The 16,635-nt window shown below is 35.4% G+C and overlaps 2 long non-coding RNA genes across 2 annotated transcripts in view; one reads left to right on the top strand and one right to left on the bottom strand.

Moving 5' to 3' along the window:
* Window positions 1–445: 445 nt before the first annotated feature.
* LOC18096728 (uncharacterized) overlaps window positions 446–16,635 on the top strand; it is a 37,914-nt gene continuing 21,724 nt past the window's right edge. The window contains exon 1 of the long non-coding RNA XR_008058712.1: window positions 446–1,044. This is a non-coding gene — a long non-coding RNA (uncharacterized LOC18096728). The remainder of the gene's footprint in view (window positions 1,045–16,635) is intronic.
* On the bottom strand, window positions 9,972–12,443 carry LOC127905058 (uncharacterized). The gene is made up of 3 exons (XR_008058711.1): window positions 12,263–12,443; window positions 11,886–12,115; window positions 9,972–11,306 (listed from the first exon to the last, which is right to left on the bottom strand). It is a non-coding gene; the product is annotated as an uncharacterized LOC127905058 (long non-coding RNA).

Below are 16,635 nucleotides of genomic sequence, written 5' to 3'. Positions count from 1 at the left end.
AATATGATAAAATATAATAATAGTTATTTAAATTATTTTTTATTTAGAAATATATTAAAATAATATTTTTTTTATTTTTAAAAAATTATTTTTAACATCAGCATAATAAAATAATCTGAATATATATAAAATTAATTCTAAACAAAAAAAATTTAATTTTTTAAAAAACATGAATTCAAACACATTATTATTTTTTTTTTGTAATTGCAAAGAACTCAGGTAATTTTTTTTTATTAACATGGATATTCGGGCTAACTTATACGTATCTCGACTAATTTCACTGGTCATGTAGTTAATAACTATGTAAACCTCCAATGATCCTGAGGTTTGTGAGACTCGAATTAATAATCTCAAAAAAACAAATCTAAAACCTAATCAGTTAAGTTATACCCATCAACATAGATATTTAAACAGAGACCTACCGGTTCAGTAATCTCCTGTGATAATTTAACTCTTCATAGTACCAAGTTGTTGGGCAAGATTAGAATCGAGACAGACCTGGTCCTTGTTCTCCTCCTCGGGGATTCCAACAGCCAAAATGAGGCAACCAGAAATCAGGGCTACAGGCAGGTGGTTTTGATTTTTCTCTCATCAGGGTGGCAGGAGGCCGACATTGGGAGATCAATTGTGCTCAACACAAATTCTCATGGCATAGATGATCATTTTGCTGGTGAATAATGGCAAGAAATGGCACTCTGTGCTGGTCCACATTCATCACTGGGTAACAAACAATTAAGGAACTTTTTTCTGTTCACTCTTCTTCCATGATTAAACAACCCACGAACACAGTGCACTTGACTTGGAGGCGTTTGTTTCACGTAAAATATTTTTTTAGGGAAAATATTTTGTGTGTTTTACAGTGTTCTTCTCTTTAGAAAAACGATAAAACATTTTCAGTCAGGGGAAGGGGAGGAAAATGACAAAAAAATAATAATCTCGCTCGTGTCTATCCCTTCCTCTCCTTCTGCCTCTTCTCTCTTATTTCTTGGAGCTCAGAATCTAACCATTGAAAAGAGATCAGCAAGTCTTCATTCTCCACTCCAGGTAAATTTCCCCCGTCTCTTCCTCATGCTCTTTCTTTTTCTCTATTAATAAATCCCTTTTGACAAGTAGTACATAGAGGTTTTCTTCTCTCTTTTGATTCATGTTAGATCTGTGTTCATATGCTACTATCTGGGCTGCTTTCTGTCTTGGTGTCATCAATCTATGCTGTAATTTTCCTTTTGTTTCACTAGCTCCTCTGTTTTGTTCACCGACACTGTCAATTTTGAGCCTCTGTTTTCACTAGCTTCTTTAATGGTCACTGTGGACCAAGTAATGGCAGGTGAGATACAATGATACACCATGAGTTCCTTTGTTTCTTGCCCGTGTTTTGTGTTTGGATTCCTTACTTTCCTGTAAGATTAATTACTAATTACACAACAATTTTTATTTTGCAAAGATTTATTAGGCAACAACAATTCTTATTATTTAAGAATATTAGAGGTAGTTTTGAATTGTTTTTTTAATGTATAATTTTGTGATAACAAGAATAATTTTTTATATGATTGTTGAATTAAATTGAAATTTTATCTGAAGATTCTAAAAGTTTTTTTTTAAGGTTAAACGTTCATATCAATCGAAGTTTAAGAAGACTTTGTAATAAAATCAAAAGCTACTATGTGAGAATTGCATTATTTTTCTAATTGGCTTATAATTATTTTTTCTATTTCATTTATAACATTTTTTTAAAAAATTTTCTTGTCTTTTTTAGGATGTTTTATCAAGTATAAATAAAGTTAGTTTGTATTTAGGTATTTTTTAGAAAAAAAAAACTTGAATTATTTCAGAATAATATTTTATATATTACGAGGTTGCTTGTATTTTTTATTCTTCATCAAACTTTTAAGGACTTATCAAAGATTAGTTGTCTTTGAGGTGTTTTTTCTTATACTTTCAAATCTTGATTCTTTATAATAAAATGTTTAAGGTTTTTCATCCAATAACTTCAGTTCATTGGCTCATGTAATCATTGAATCGAATTATCTATCAATTTAATTTTAGCTTTCTTTAATTGTTTCTGTTTTAATTGTGGATTCTAGGGTTCTTAACCTCTGGGTTTTGCATCAGTGGGATTCTTCCTTATACCTTAAGTTCTTAATTATTTATAATTAAAGGGTTGGAGTTTTTCATCTAATAACTTCAATTTGTTGGTTAAGGTAATTATTAGGTCGGATTTTCTATCAATCTGATTTTAGCTTTCTGAGGGTATTTCTATTTTAATAGTGGGTTCTAGGGTTCTTGCCTTTCGAGTTCACATTAATCTCCCTCTCAACATAGCCCTGATCTATCATAAAACACACTACCTCTTCTTAACCCACAAACACCTGAACTTTTCTCTAACAACAACAATCTTGGTTTTTCCTAGAAAATCCAATCTCCAAACCCAATTTTAAAAGATAACACCACCCAAAATTTCATCCATAAAACATTTGAAATCACAACCCAACTTATAACCCAAATATCACAGCATTAATTTTCACCTAAAAACCCGCTATTTTTAGCCTTTGCACCTTTCAATAGTAATGTGTGAAGAGCACGCACCACCATCAATCTTAGCACCTAATCAACCAGCACGTGAGATGCATGTGCTGACACCGTTCGTCTCGATCCAACTTGTTTCAGTTGATTTTGATAGTTTCAACAAGTTATTTTTGGATCTAAAATGAATTTTTAATTATTGGATTTGTATAATTATAATGTGATATGGTGTGTGGATAATTTAGTTTTCATGTGTTGATCATGTGCGTGGATAATTGGTTTTTATATGTTGATATTGTGTGCAAATATTTGGTTTTCATATGTTGATGATATATTGTGTGGATATTTGTTTTTCATGAGTTGATGATCATGTATGCAAATATCTTTTTTAATTGTTATGTGTAAATAATTTTTGGTGGGATAATTTGTATTTTTGAGTGTGGATGCATTTTAAATATGAAAGTTGTAACTTTTTGGTTTCCAAAGATTTTTTTAAAAAATAGCAGAAGTATATATACCTATATATAAATGTTTGTGTTGTTAGGTTTTATCATCAAAGGATTGACCCATTGTAGTATGATCACTAAACAGATCTTGTCAATTGGATGTCAAAACTGTCTTTTTTATAATAATTGTTCTCTAATTTTTTTTATAAGTTTTATGTTTAACCCAAAGTTTTTTTATATATATAACTTGATTATAAAATATTAGTTTCTTCAAACTATATTGATCAACTTCTATTTAAATTCCTCAAATTTATATTTTGTTTTTTGCAAAATTAAGTATGCTATATGTGTGATAGAGGATCCTGTCGTTCCTTGACTTGCCTCCTCATCCACATCAGAATTTTATTTTGATCTATTTGTTTTGATCTATTGTTTTAATTTATTGGTATTATAGTCTATTGGGATTTGGGTAAGAATAGTATTATAAGAAACAATATTCGTGGTGAGAAGATAAAACATTAGAAGTATAGGTGAACGCTATTGAATGGTGGTAAGTCTCGTTGAGTGATAAAAGAGCAAAAACCCTATATAAATTGTGGCTTGCATTTTTAAGTTTATCTTTTTAAATCATAGATTCTGTTTTTTGTAGAACAACTTCTATTCAACTTCTTTTACCACTTAATCTTTTTAAAATAAAAGAGTTATAAATAGTGAAGAAATTATAATTGAAGATTTTACAAAAAATATTGATGATTGAAAAATTTTAAAAATTTTAAAAACACATATTTATCAAAATTTCAAATTTGATCTTTTCAAAATTGATTTTACAATCAAAACTAAAAAAAGAGATATTTAGCTCAAAAAACCCTTTGAAACTATCCAATTCTTTTCTAAAAAATCCCTGCAAAAACATCAAGACTGAAACTATAAATATATTCATATCGACCTATTACAAGTTGGGATCAAACCCCTTACCAAAGAAGGTTTCAATACCTCCATTCTAGAAGTACTTAGAGATGCTAGATTTCAAAACTCTCAAGACTCCTTACTAAGTTCCATCGAGTCTAGCCTATGCAGTGAACCAATTTTCTTTGACCGTTACCCAAACCTTACTATATCTCTCAAAGACCAAAATATCTTACAAAGCATGATCCTACAAATAAAAACCCATAATTACAATATGCTTGAAGGATCGATTCCAATCGCCTTGATCTTCAAGATCCACTACAGAGCCATGTTTTCAGCCTTTGCCAGCAAACATAAATTCCAATCACAAACGGTGAAACCCTACTCCTCAAAACTAACCTTTCTAGATCAATTACAGTTGTTCCTAGAACCATCCAGTGGAGAGATATAACCTTTCCAAAGGACTGGATGCTTGAAGGTGTAACACAACCTCAACCACCACAACCACCAAAACCAAATATCTAGATCAAAGAAATAACTCAATATACTGATGGAAATGTCAAATTATCTTTCCATCGACACTCAACTAGTTCCAGATTTTCGGATGAATCTTCCTCATCCAATACTATAGATCTAGCAAGAATCTTTAAAATCTCTTCTATGATAAATACACCATACCAAACAAATCCACCTAGGAAATCAACATTTGATATTCCAAATACTAGCTTTCAAAATGTAGATTACACCACAAATATACCTAAACCTTTATATACAAACCCTGAATAATAATCCCCTCCAACCTCTTCTACAGTCACAAAAAACATCCAAAACGAGTTGAATGTTTTGACTTCAGAAAAAGAATTTGTTGTTGACAAAAATTATTTTAAAAATGATTTTTATGGTGCCCATTACTCTGACAAGAGGTCTTGGTTTTTCAAAACTTTTTTACAATAAAGACACGAGATACAAAAATATTTCTATGATTTCATCACATTACATAAAAATGGTTGGAATTGTATTATGCATCTGAACATCATATTACATATCCTTTCACACCTACAAAACATGCATGTCCTATAACATTTAGAAATAAAAACTCATGTTTGGGAACTTGCTAGTGGTCCTTCAGTCAAGTCTGAACATCCACCCTTAAAAAACCTCAAAATCCAACATAAATATCAAACAGTTAAATCTACTCCTTACAAAATTTCCAATGAAGACATTATTACAAATACCAAACATATTATCCAACAAAACAATTTTACCAATACCAACCTTAACACCTTAAGCAAATAATTAACCAAAATAGAAAAGAATGTCCAAAGGACTGTTGCCAACCTTTTTGAAACTACAAAACCTATAGACCTCAAGTTAAAAAACCTAGTTTTCAAACCTTACCAAGTCACCAACACAAGCCAAACACAACTCCAAAACAACAAAAATGACTTTTTCAAAGCCATCGAAGACCACCTCCATCAAATCAAAGCGTTAACCCTAATTGATCCCGATTCCCCTCAAGTTAGTAACAATGCTTCAACCTCTACAAACCAAATTAACACCATTCAAAATAACAAAACAAATCATATCCAAACTTCTAATGAAGACACCTTCAGAGAAGAAACTTCTGCGATTGATAAACTTGTCTAGAGAAAATCACCGGCTGCCCCAGACATATCCATTCAAAATGAACCTACCATTATCAACCAATACAAATTTAATGCCTCCTCCCTCTATGAATAGAACATAGATGGAATGTCAGAATACCACATCCTAAACACCCTACAACAAATGACCATGATAGCCAACACCTACAAAACCCAGACTGGTACCCTAAATAAAGCCATAGTCGAACTTCTTATAGCTGGTTTTTCTGGCCAGTTAAAAGGATGGTGGGATTATCATCTCACCGAAGCTGAACATCTTCAAATTCTAAATTCCATCCAAATGACTGAAGAAAACACCTATTCTTGACTTTTTTTTAGGAATACCATCCAAGATGTTGTATCAACCTTCATCTTAACCATCTCTTTACATTTTGTAGGAGACCCTTCCCATCTGAAAGATAAAAATGTTGAACTCCTTTCAAACCTTAGATGTAAGAAGCTTAGTGATTTTTAGTGGTATAAAAACACCTTCCTCACCCGTGTCATGCTCTAAGAATACTCAAACCAACCCTTTTGAAAAGAAAAATTCCTTGCTGGTTTGCCTATCCTTTTAAGAGAAAAAGATCCGAAAGAAAATCAAAGATACCTTTGCATCCAAAATCATTCCTTATGACCAACTGACATATGAAGAGTTAGTCAGTTTTATCCAAAAAGGTCTTAAAATATGCCAAAACCTCAAACTCCAAAAACACTTGGAGTGGGAAATGAAACGAACCAGACAAGAATTAGGAAGCTTTTGCCAACAATTTAACTTGTCTGTACAAAAACCCATTTGTAATGGAAACTATCTCGAGTCCAAGCCTTATTCAAAGCCCAATAAACCATCTTACAAGAGATCAACTCATAGAAAACGTTTCTACTCTAAACTAGAACAACCTTACTGCAAAAAAAAAAAAAAAAACCCACAAACCTTCACAGTCCAAGCCCAAACCCAAGCTTGACTTAAAAAACATTACTTGTTACAAATATGGCAAAAAAGGTCATACTTCTCGATTCTGCAAAGTCAATACAAAACTTTATGAGCTACAAATAGATGAAGAGATTATTAACCAAATTTAAAACCTTTTCATTGCATTTTCTGATATTGAATCAAACCCTTCAGACACTTCTGAAGAAGCTTTCCAAATATATGAATTGGCAACTTCTAGTTCTAATTCTGAAACCTTGTCCCACAAACAACTCAATGTCTTAACTAGAGACCAATAATTTATTCTTGAAGCCATCAAAAGATTAGATGATCCCCAATTACAAAAATCCTATTTAGACAAGTTGTTGATTAATTTTAACAAACCTGAGACACCCCAACCTATTCAGAACCATTCCATCTTACTTACAACCAGTGCCAACACTTATGACCTTACAAAAATCATTAGCAAGAAAAAGAAATGCAAACCTATAGCTACTATCCTAGAGTTACAATCATAAATTAAGACCCTTAAGTCTGAGTTACAAACCCTTAAACAAGCCCAACAAAAAAGACTCAGCCATATTACAACACCTCCTATCCAAGTTAGAAAGTCAGTTAGATTCTGAACTAGAATCTGAAGAACAAACTCTTGAGACTCATGTATTAGATCATGAATTATCAAACATCGAACATGTTCCTGAAGATTTTTTAAATGTTATAACGCAAATTACTGCAAAAAAGGTATTTAATAAAAATTACTTTAGTTTTTAGAAGACTACAAACTTGAAACTATTGCCTTGTTTGATACATGTGTCGATTTAAATTGCATCAAAGGAGTAGTTCCTATATGATCTCTTTAAAATACTTCTGAAAGACTTTCTGCAGCAAACAATTCCAAACTTCATCTTTTAGAAAAAACACAAGCATCCATTCTCAACAATGGTTTTTATCTTAAAAATTTCTTTTTTGTTGCAAATGACATAAATCATACCATCATTCTTGGAACTCCATTCTTTGACATGATCACCTCTTACAAAGCCAAACATGACTACATTACTTCAAAAATTAATGGTGTGAGACTTGTTTTCCCTTAGAAAAATCAAAAACTAGAAATCTCAATTTAATCAAAGCATGCTCTATACATAAATATCATATCAATACATTGATCCATGAAAAAAATTTCATTTACATGATTTGAAGAAAGATTTATTCTTTACAAAGAATTGAACATCAGGTACAAAATTCTATTTTACAAAAACGAACTTCATATTTCCAAAACAAGATCAAACATGAAATTTATTCTGATTTGCCAAATGCTTTTTGGAAAAGAAAACAACATGTTATTGATCTTCCCTATGAAGATAACTGTTTTGAAAAGCAAATACCTACAAAAGCAAGATCAATCCAAATGAATGCTGAATTAGAACAACATTGTAGACTCGAAATCCAAGATTTAAAGTCTAAAGGTCTGATTTAGAAGTCTAGATCACCTTGGTCGTGTGCTGCATTTTATGTCAGTAAAAGTTCTGAGATAGAAAGAGGCACACCTAGACTTATGATCAATTACAAACCACTAAATATTGCTCTAAAGTGGATTAGATATTCAATTTCAAATAAAAAAGATTTATTACAAAAATTGCATTCTGCTTTCATATTTTCTAAGTTTGATATAAAATTAGGGTTTTGGCAAATTCAAATTCATTCTAAAGACCGTTACAAAACTGCATTTACAGTTGATTTTGGTCAGTATGAATGGAACGTTATGCCATTTGGTTTAAAAAATGCACAATCTGAATTTCAAAGTATAATGAAGACATCTTTAATGCATATTCCAAATTTTGCATAGTTTATATTGATGATCTTATTTTTTTCAAAATCATTAGAACAACATTTTAAACACTTGCAAACATTCTTTCATGTTACAAAAAAAAAAAAATGGTTTAGTTGTCTCCAAATCAAAGATTTCTCTGTTTCAAACTCGTGTTTTTTTTCTCGATCATTATATCTGCCAAGGTACCATCACATCCATTGAGAGATCCCTTACTTTTGCTAACAAATTTCTTTATAAAATCCTTGATAAACCTCACTTACAAAGGTTTCTAGGAAGTCTAAATTATGTCTTAGACTTTTATCCTAATATCAGTAGACTTGCAAAACTCGTTCATGATAAATTGAGAAAAAACCCAGTATCATGGCCCGATGCACATACTGCTCTTGTTCGTCAGATTAAAAAGCAAGTCCAAGAAATCCCTTGTCTTCATCTGGCCAATCCCTTAGCTCCTAAGATTGTAGAAACAGATGCGTAAGAATTAGGGTATGGGGGTATTCTCAAGCAAGTTCAAAATTCCAAAGAGCAAATTCTTCAATTTACTTCTGCCCATTGGAATGACTGTCAAAAGAATTACTCTACCATCAAGAAAGAAAAAATTTCAATTGTTCTATGTATTAAAAAATTTCAAATCGACTTATTAAACTAGAAATTCTTTTTATGTATTGATTGCAAATCTGCTAAAGAAGTTTTACATAAAGATGTTCAAAATATTACTTCAAAACGATTTTTGCTCGATGAGAAGTTATATGAAGTATTTTTTTATTTTGATATTGAATATATAAAAGGAGATACAAATTCCATTCCTGACTTTCTAACTCGTGAATTTCTCCAAAACAGATCCTGATGCCTCCGAAGTCCAAAGACAAGGGCAAAGCCCCTCAGTCAGCAAAATTGCAAACTTTGGCTTATGCTATATCTTCTAATCCTGTTGTCACAGCTGCAAAATGTTTTCCTTTAGGGTGGTACTTCAAACCTTGGGACACTACAAAAACCCATGCTTACTACATGACCATCTTTGAAATTAAAAGTTCAGTAAATTTTAAACATTTTAACCTTAAACAATACCATACTGAACCAACCTATTCCACCAGTATTATCAAAGATGTCGTCCATCCAGAAAGAGCTCTTAATAGAAAAAAAGTTGTAGTGAGATAAGCTCTTGGTTAGAAAGAGAAGGTTTCTCTTCACTGTGCAACGTTTTTTTTTCTCGGTGGCTGTGTTTTGTCTCTTTCTTCTTGTATTTCAGAAGTGACTGTCGTCCCTTTCTATATAGGTCTCTTGAAACATTCTAGTTCCTATGGAAAAATCAATGAAGAAAGCTTCACTTCTTTGTTTTGCTCTGCACGACGGTCATTTATAATCTTCTAGACCCTCGGCTGGTTCCTCCTATAAAGTTAGGGCTCAGAATTGGGACAAATCTCTTGCCATGCAGGAAAAGTCGACCCATGCACTAGCCTCACCCTCGCCAGCTCGTACTAGTGTTGACACTGAAGGAGCTTCTGGTCCTTATCGTGATGTTAGGGCTTGCAATAGGGGCAAGAGCCTCGACATGGAGGATACGCAAACTCCTGTTCAAGCAACACCTTCTCTTGCTCCTTTTGGGCTTAATGTGGTTGGTCCTGATGCCATTAAGTTTGGGCATCCCTTTGGTGCTCATCTATCCGGGTCTGGTTCCTTCGGTCTTAACTCAGTGACTGCTAAATCTTGTTCGGATGCTGACGTTGGTTCTTCCTTTCCCTCCGGCTCTGGGTGTGGACACTCTTCTAGCCCTAAATCGAGTACCTCAGCTCCCCGTCCCTCTTGGGTTCCCTTTTCGTCTGGTGTTGACTCTTCATGCATTTCGCTTCCCGTGGTAGATGTTAATGCCCCTTCTGGAGACCATGGTAGAGATTCTACTGGCTTCCCACAAGGTAAATCATCTGTAGATGATTGGAGTGAGTCTCCATCCTTAGTGCATTATCCTAATTATTTTTTTAATCAAATGTAAGAAATTTATAGATCAAATGAAACAGAGCTAAAGAACCAGCAAGTCAAAATATATACAAATATGAGCAGAAAAAAGGAACATGCTCCCTTATACACGATAGAGGAACAAACTCCCACAGAGGCTGAAAACAGCCCTAAACAAAAGAACTAGAACAAGCAGCAACTGCCCAGCTAAACTACAACTGAAGCTAGAAAACATAACCTAAAAACCTAAAACAGCAACTGAGAGGCAAGAAGGCAATGCATCAATGCAACCAGCAACACTACAACAAGCTAACCTCAACTACAAAGCGAGGAGCAGGCAAGGACACTGTTAAACTTAATAGCAAAAAGCAGCATAATCAGCCAGCAACATAATCAGCCAGCAACACCTATAGCAGCAACGGAGGAGGCATGCAGGTAATGCATCAGCATAACCAGCAACATAGCACCCAACCAGGAACACTACATCAAGCAAAACTCGACTACAAAAGCCAAGAGAAAACAAGCAGGAACACTACACCAACAACAAGCACGCCAGCTACAACAAGGGCCTTCAGCCAATCCAGCAGAAGGAACACCACAACCAACCACCACCAGAACCTCAGCAGGAGGAAAAAGACAGCACCCAACAACACTGCACAAAAGGAAAAACCAGTGGAACAACCATAGGCTTACCTCAGCCTAAAGCCTAAGAGAAAGCAAGCAAGAAGAACCAATAAAATAACAGGCCCACAAGCCAAACAAGCAGCACAAGAGAAACACAGAACCAAGACCCGACAGGGACTTGATCAACATAAGATGAAGAACAACATAACAAATTCATGACAGGGTACAAATAAATTAACAGAGGGAACATACTCCCTTGCAAATAATGATCCACAAAAAATGAAACCAAAAGAGAAAAATTCAAAGAGAGGATAAGGTAGCAGAATCATCAGAGATGGTCTTATGCTTTGGATCAGCCGTAGAGGGGTTCTTGGTTGCATGTCTCCCCTATTGGCCCAAACTGATGGCCATAAGGACTTTGCTACGAGTTAGATATTGCCTTTTGACAGGCTCCACATCTGCAATAACATTACTATTGTAAGAGAAATGTATAACATTTGGGGAAGTAGAGTGTTCAGCATTCAAATGTCCTGCTTAAGCTAATTTAGTCCGTTTGTGCCCATGAGATACAGGGCGTTCATCCACAGTTGCTGCAACTTCAACAAACATTGGATTTATGAATGGTTCGTCATGAAGGCCCTCACGGTATGGTTGTTGTTTATCAACAACAGCAGTTTTGGCAGAAGGACTGGAATAACCAGAGCGAACAAGAGCTTAATGGGATCTCTTCTTACATTTGTGACCAGTTCCTTTGTTGCAAGTAGAAGTTGTATGCCCGAGAACCCTGCATTGTTTGCAGAAACGAGGTAGGGATTCATACATTACCTGCTGAGTTAAGGTGAACCATTAGGCAGGACTAGATTTATAGAAGTAGGCAAATCAACAAGTAGGTGAACCTCTATAAGAACTCTAGCGTATGATAGCCGAGTCATGGAGGCAGTAGGAGCATTACAGTGAATGGGCTTCCCAATCATACTAGTAATTTTTGAAAGGCAAATTAAAGACTAGCATTTGAGAGGTAAGTTAGGAAGTCTTACCCAAATCAGCATCTGCATCTGCATCATATTAGTGGTTGTGAAATCAAAGAATTCTAGCATGACCTTCAGTATGAGTGGTCGGCCAAAGACAAAGTAGGGACCGCCACCAAGTATATCAAGCATTTCCAGTTTAGAGGAGAAAGCAAAAATTAGCCAGTTAGAGTCGTGCATAGTAAAATTTGCTTTGTGTTTCCAGGAATTGCTAATGAATTTCGACAAAGTTGAAAACCCTGGAAATTTCCCAGGAATATAATCGATTAAACAGAACTGCCACATATCTATGTGTTCTCCAAGATCAGTTTCCTTAAAGTGACAAGATGCTGAAGATGCATATTCAAGAAAATGCACTATTGTGGGAGACTGTATGTTCGAAGTACCTGTTGGGTTATCAAGGGAGACTCACCGGTGACTTCCAGAAGGAGCTTTGCCTTTCATCAGGGAAGGGGAAATGGCAGCGCCTACCGAAGAGGTGACTGCAGCAAGATGAAAAGTGGGGAGGCCGCGCCCAGAAACTGGCGGGAGAGAAGGGTCTGCGCTCAGTCCTAGGTTAGGGTTTCTAATACCCGGGTAGGAACCACAAGGACTTGACCCATCAGAATGGTCATCTGAGGAAAGGTAAGGTCTGGTGCTGCCAGAAGAGCCATCATCTTGTCCACATGAGGCAGGAGAGGAAGATGATTGTGCATAAGGTGTTTTTCTCTGCATGTCCCTCTTTCTGCCCTTCGAGCAAACCCTAACCCCACGAGAGGAACTAACAACATCTGTGAAGACCACCTTAGTTCTAGGAGGGGTGGAGGCTCTAGAAGGAGACGGGGGGTCTTGCAGGATAGGCGATCTACTATGATACAGAGCCCTTGGTGCACGCGAAGCGAACGAAGGGCGGGAGGCTTGAAGACTGTAGTTTTGCTGAGCAAACCGTAAAATCAAAGATTTGTTCTTGGATTTGGCCATAGAGTTGTGAATTAGAGGAGACCATTAAAGTGCAGAGAGCAAGAAGAGAAGACGCCGCACAATGAGAGGAAAATAGACTCACGCAAACGGGAGCTTCTCTCACTACAACCGGTTACTCTCTCTCTTACTACTGAGAGCGCATTATCCTGATTTTAACTATATTACATCATGTCATTTAATGGATGATGATCTTGGCAATAATAAGGATTTGTGGAAACTATGCATTATTGGCTATGTTGCTGGGAAATTTCTAGGTTTTACTGCTTTGAATAACCTCATCTCTAGTTCCTTGAAATGTAATGCTAAGCTAAATATGCATGATTCTAGGTGACTGATTTATACATTCTCCTCTGAAGCTGACAAGCTTGCCGTTCTTAGTGGTGGCCCTTACTTTGTTTATGGCCGGCCTCTGGTCTTGAAAACTATGCTTGAATATTTTTGTAACAACCGGGCTGTACGACTTGATCAATGTTAAAAGATCCCAACATATTCTCTTAATTTGAGGGTAATTTTTTTTTAAAATCTACCAAAAATTCGGCAGAGTTTCATTTGTATTTAGGACATCCCAAGTTATCGACTACTATCAATTTACTCAATCAACCCATCATCACAAGGTCCCATAATTCCGGACCTTATATCAATCATCATAATTCAACACCTCATACAATCCACACAATATGTGTGTGTGTGTGTGTATATATCCTACGAGTAAGTTCAATATGAACATAGCCCACATATCATATCATAAAATTTAAAAGAAAAAGGAATACTAACATGCAAAGAAAGCAATGCAACATAATAAGTGTTCTTAAACATTTCAAAATGGTTAATTATAAGATAACTAAAGTACTACATGCTAAGCTGAACTTTTAGAAATACATCAAGGTTTACACAAAAGCATACTACATAAACGCGTTAATTCCCTTTTGTTTAAGTTAAATATTTACATAAGCTTGACAAAGTAGAGTCCTAAACTAATGATCTCTTTGGATATTTGATGGACCTGTTACATAAATAAACATACCATTATATTGATAAAAGAAATATACATATGCTCATGTAATGTATATGAAAGAAGTAATAATTTTCTATCGGATCCATAAGAATTCTAACAGACAACTTATATTTTGCTTGTAAATCTTTTAAACCCAATTAATACTCATTTGTATATTCTTAATTTGAATACTTTTATTTACTTGCATGAACCAGACAACCTTGCAAAGTCTCACAGATGCCATTAGCCGAAGCTAATCTTGTATATACGCTAGACTTTATTTATATTGAACACAATATTTATTGTAATTGCATTCACTAGAAGAATTTTAAATTGTATAAGTGCAAAAAGGAGGGAAAATCACGCACCTGCTCCTTCTGTCTCGTGACCTAGTTAGTCGATCCACAATGACCCAGATTGCATCATTTCCCCTCTTTCCTCTAGGTAGTCCCAACACAAAGTCCATTGTGATCATCTCCCACTTCCACTCAGGGATTGGTAATGGTTGTAACCAAGGTTGTCAATTCTGTTTCGGTAGGTGTTTTGTTTTTTCAATTGGAATGGAATGTTTCAGTTTCGAAGTGTTTCGGCGTGCCGTTTCGGGGTTGTACTGTTCATATATATATATATATATATATATATATAGTTCTAAACAAAAAGTAGAGTTCAGTACGTGGCGTTGTTATACCTGAGAATGATCTAAAAGATCGGGTCACAGGTTTCCAGCCTATATACTGATTTTATAAAAAAAACAAGAACAAAGAAAAGAAGAATATAAACAAACAGATTTCTGATGCGAATGAACAAGGCAAGACCAACAATGTCAGGATCCTTGATCAAACACAGAGCATACTTAAATATAACAAGAACAAAAAGAACAAGAACAGATATAACAAAATGTAGATAAAAATAAGATTATCTTACTTAAATTTGTAACGAAAATTAATACAGGAGATATTAGTTATAGAGGAGAACGGAGATGGATTACAGATATGAGTTACAGGGGAGAGTAAAATTTTCTGGGAAAAAAATTAGTCTGCCTTCTGAGGTTGTAGAAGTCTTCTTTTTATAGACGAGTTGCCATGGAAGAGGCCAAAACGTCTTGTTGAAAAGTTTGGAGATGCCTTCAGAACCCATGTGAACCCATGTGGTATTGTCTGCCATGATTTGGTGATGACAAAATGAAAGATGCCCACGTTTTTTGTGGGGCTTTCATTTGTTGTCTTCTTGCTACCGACACTTGATTTGTATGTTTGTAGTAGCAGGTAATATTTGTAGAAAAAGCCTAAAACAAATGGGCTTTTTAGCAAAGAGACTCAAAACAGGTGAGTCAAAAAGATATGAGCTCTAAACAGATGAGCCTGAGAAAGTCCGAAATACTTTTTTTTTTTTAATGTCGCTTGATAGGTGGCAAGATACCAAAGCAGTCATCTTCATTATCATCTCCAAGGGAAATGGCAGGAGATATCGAGCCAGATGAGCTGGAGTGGGACAAGACTGTTTTTGGATCTTGGCTTTGTATAATGCCTTGTACTATTTGTAGGTATTCCTCTTCAGTTTTAGCAGAGGCAAGGAGAGCTGCCGTTTGAGCCTTGCGGGCTAGAAACTTTGATTCAGGATGATGATCAATGATGGGAGCCGTTTGATGTTTTTGTAACCATTCCGTAACAGCTAATTTGGAACTTTTGGACTCAGCTGCAAAGGAATCCCACCATTTAATTTTGAATTTCCGAACAAGTACTGGATGTCTGTTTTGTAGATTATAGTCATAGAACCAGGAACATACCCATGGAACAAAAACTTTTGTACAGAAAATGAGAAGGGAAGAAAACTTCCTTTCAGAAGGGGCTGGTTGAAAATTATTTTTGAAATGGAGGTAACCATTTTCAACCAGAGGATGGTCTTTGAGGTAGTCAACGTGGCAACCATAGTAGTCCCACCATTGGAGGAACCAGAGGGGAAGGTTTGTGGTATTCATTGTATTATGGAAGTAGAAAAGCCAAGAATGGCTATGGTTGTGATTTTGTAGGAGGAAGGCATTGAACCATGCCTGTTGGTAATCCCAATACGTTTAGGTAGTATTGAAGTCCTGAGGATTTGTACGGAAGTGTATGGGGAAGGAGAGAGGTTGATGTAAGGGTTGCCCCCAATCTTTAGGGTGAATACCTTTGTGAATGATGCATGTAGAATATGCGGGTTCAGTGTGATCAGAATGTAGTTTGAAGTGTTTGAACTTGACAGAATTGGTAATCTCAAGGATGGTGGCATAGTAGGATTGTGGTTTGGCTAAACTCCAGGGTTTGTAGTACCAATTTGGAGGGAAAATCGTTGAAGCAGCAATGGAAGGATTTTCATGATAAAATCCTTCTTCCATAGTTAAAATATTTTGGAAAGTAGTTTTGAAAATATATTTGGATTTGGTTTTTGGAAAACTGGTTTGTTGTAAAGAAAGGAGGGGTTTTGAAGTAGAAAAACCTCCTTGGGGTTTTGAAAGGGATTTGGAAATACTACCTGTTGGAGATATGGAATCGTTAGAGGCCTGTTGGGACACCTTTTGTAATGCCAGGAGTAATTCTGGTGATTTGGAGATGGTGTCAACCCAATGTTGAACTGTGTCGGGTTGGACCTGTGGTGGTTTTGTAGGTTCTTCTTCTTCAATAACTGCCTCATACCAGGATTTGACAGGTTTGGCAGAAAGGATGGCGGAAGACATGAGTTTTGCAGAAGGCTTGGGGCTTTCTGGTTTTGTAGGCTGTGTTTGGGGGGCTTTGCCCTTGTCTTTAGCCCTTGCTTTAGGTGGCATCA

This window comes from Populus trichocarpa, chromosome 3 (genome assembly GCF_000002775.5).
Source record: "Populus trichocarpa isolate Nisqually-1 chromosome 3, P.trichocarpa_v4.1, whole genome shotgun sequence".
NCBI lineage: Eukaryota > Viridiplantae > Streptophyta > Magnoliopsida > Malpighiales > Salicaceae > Populus > Populus trichocarpa.
Note: the sequence above shows the minus strand (reverse complement) of the source record. Positions and strands in the feature narration are given on the sequence as shown.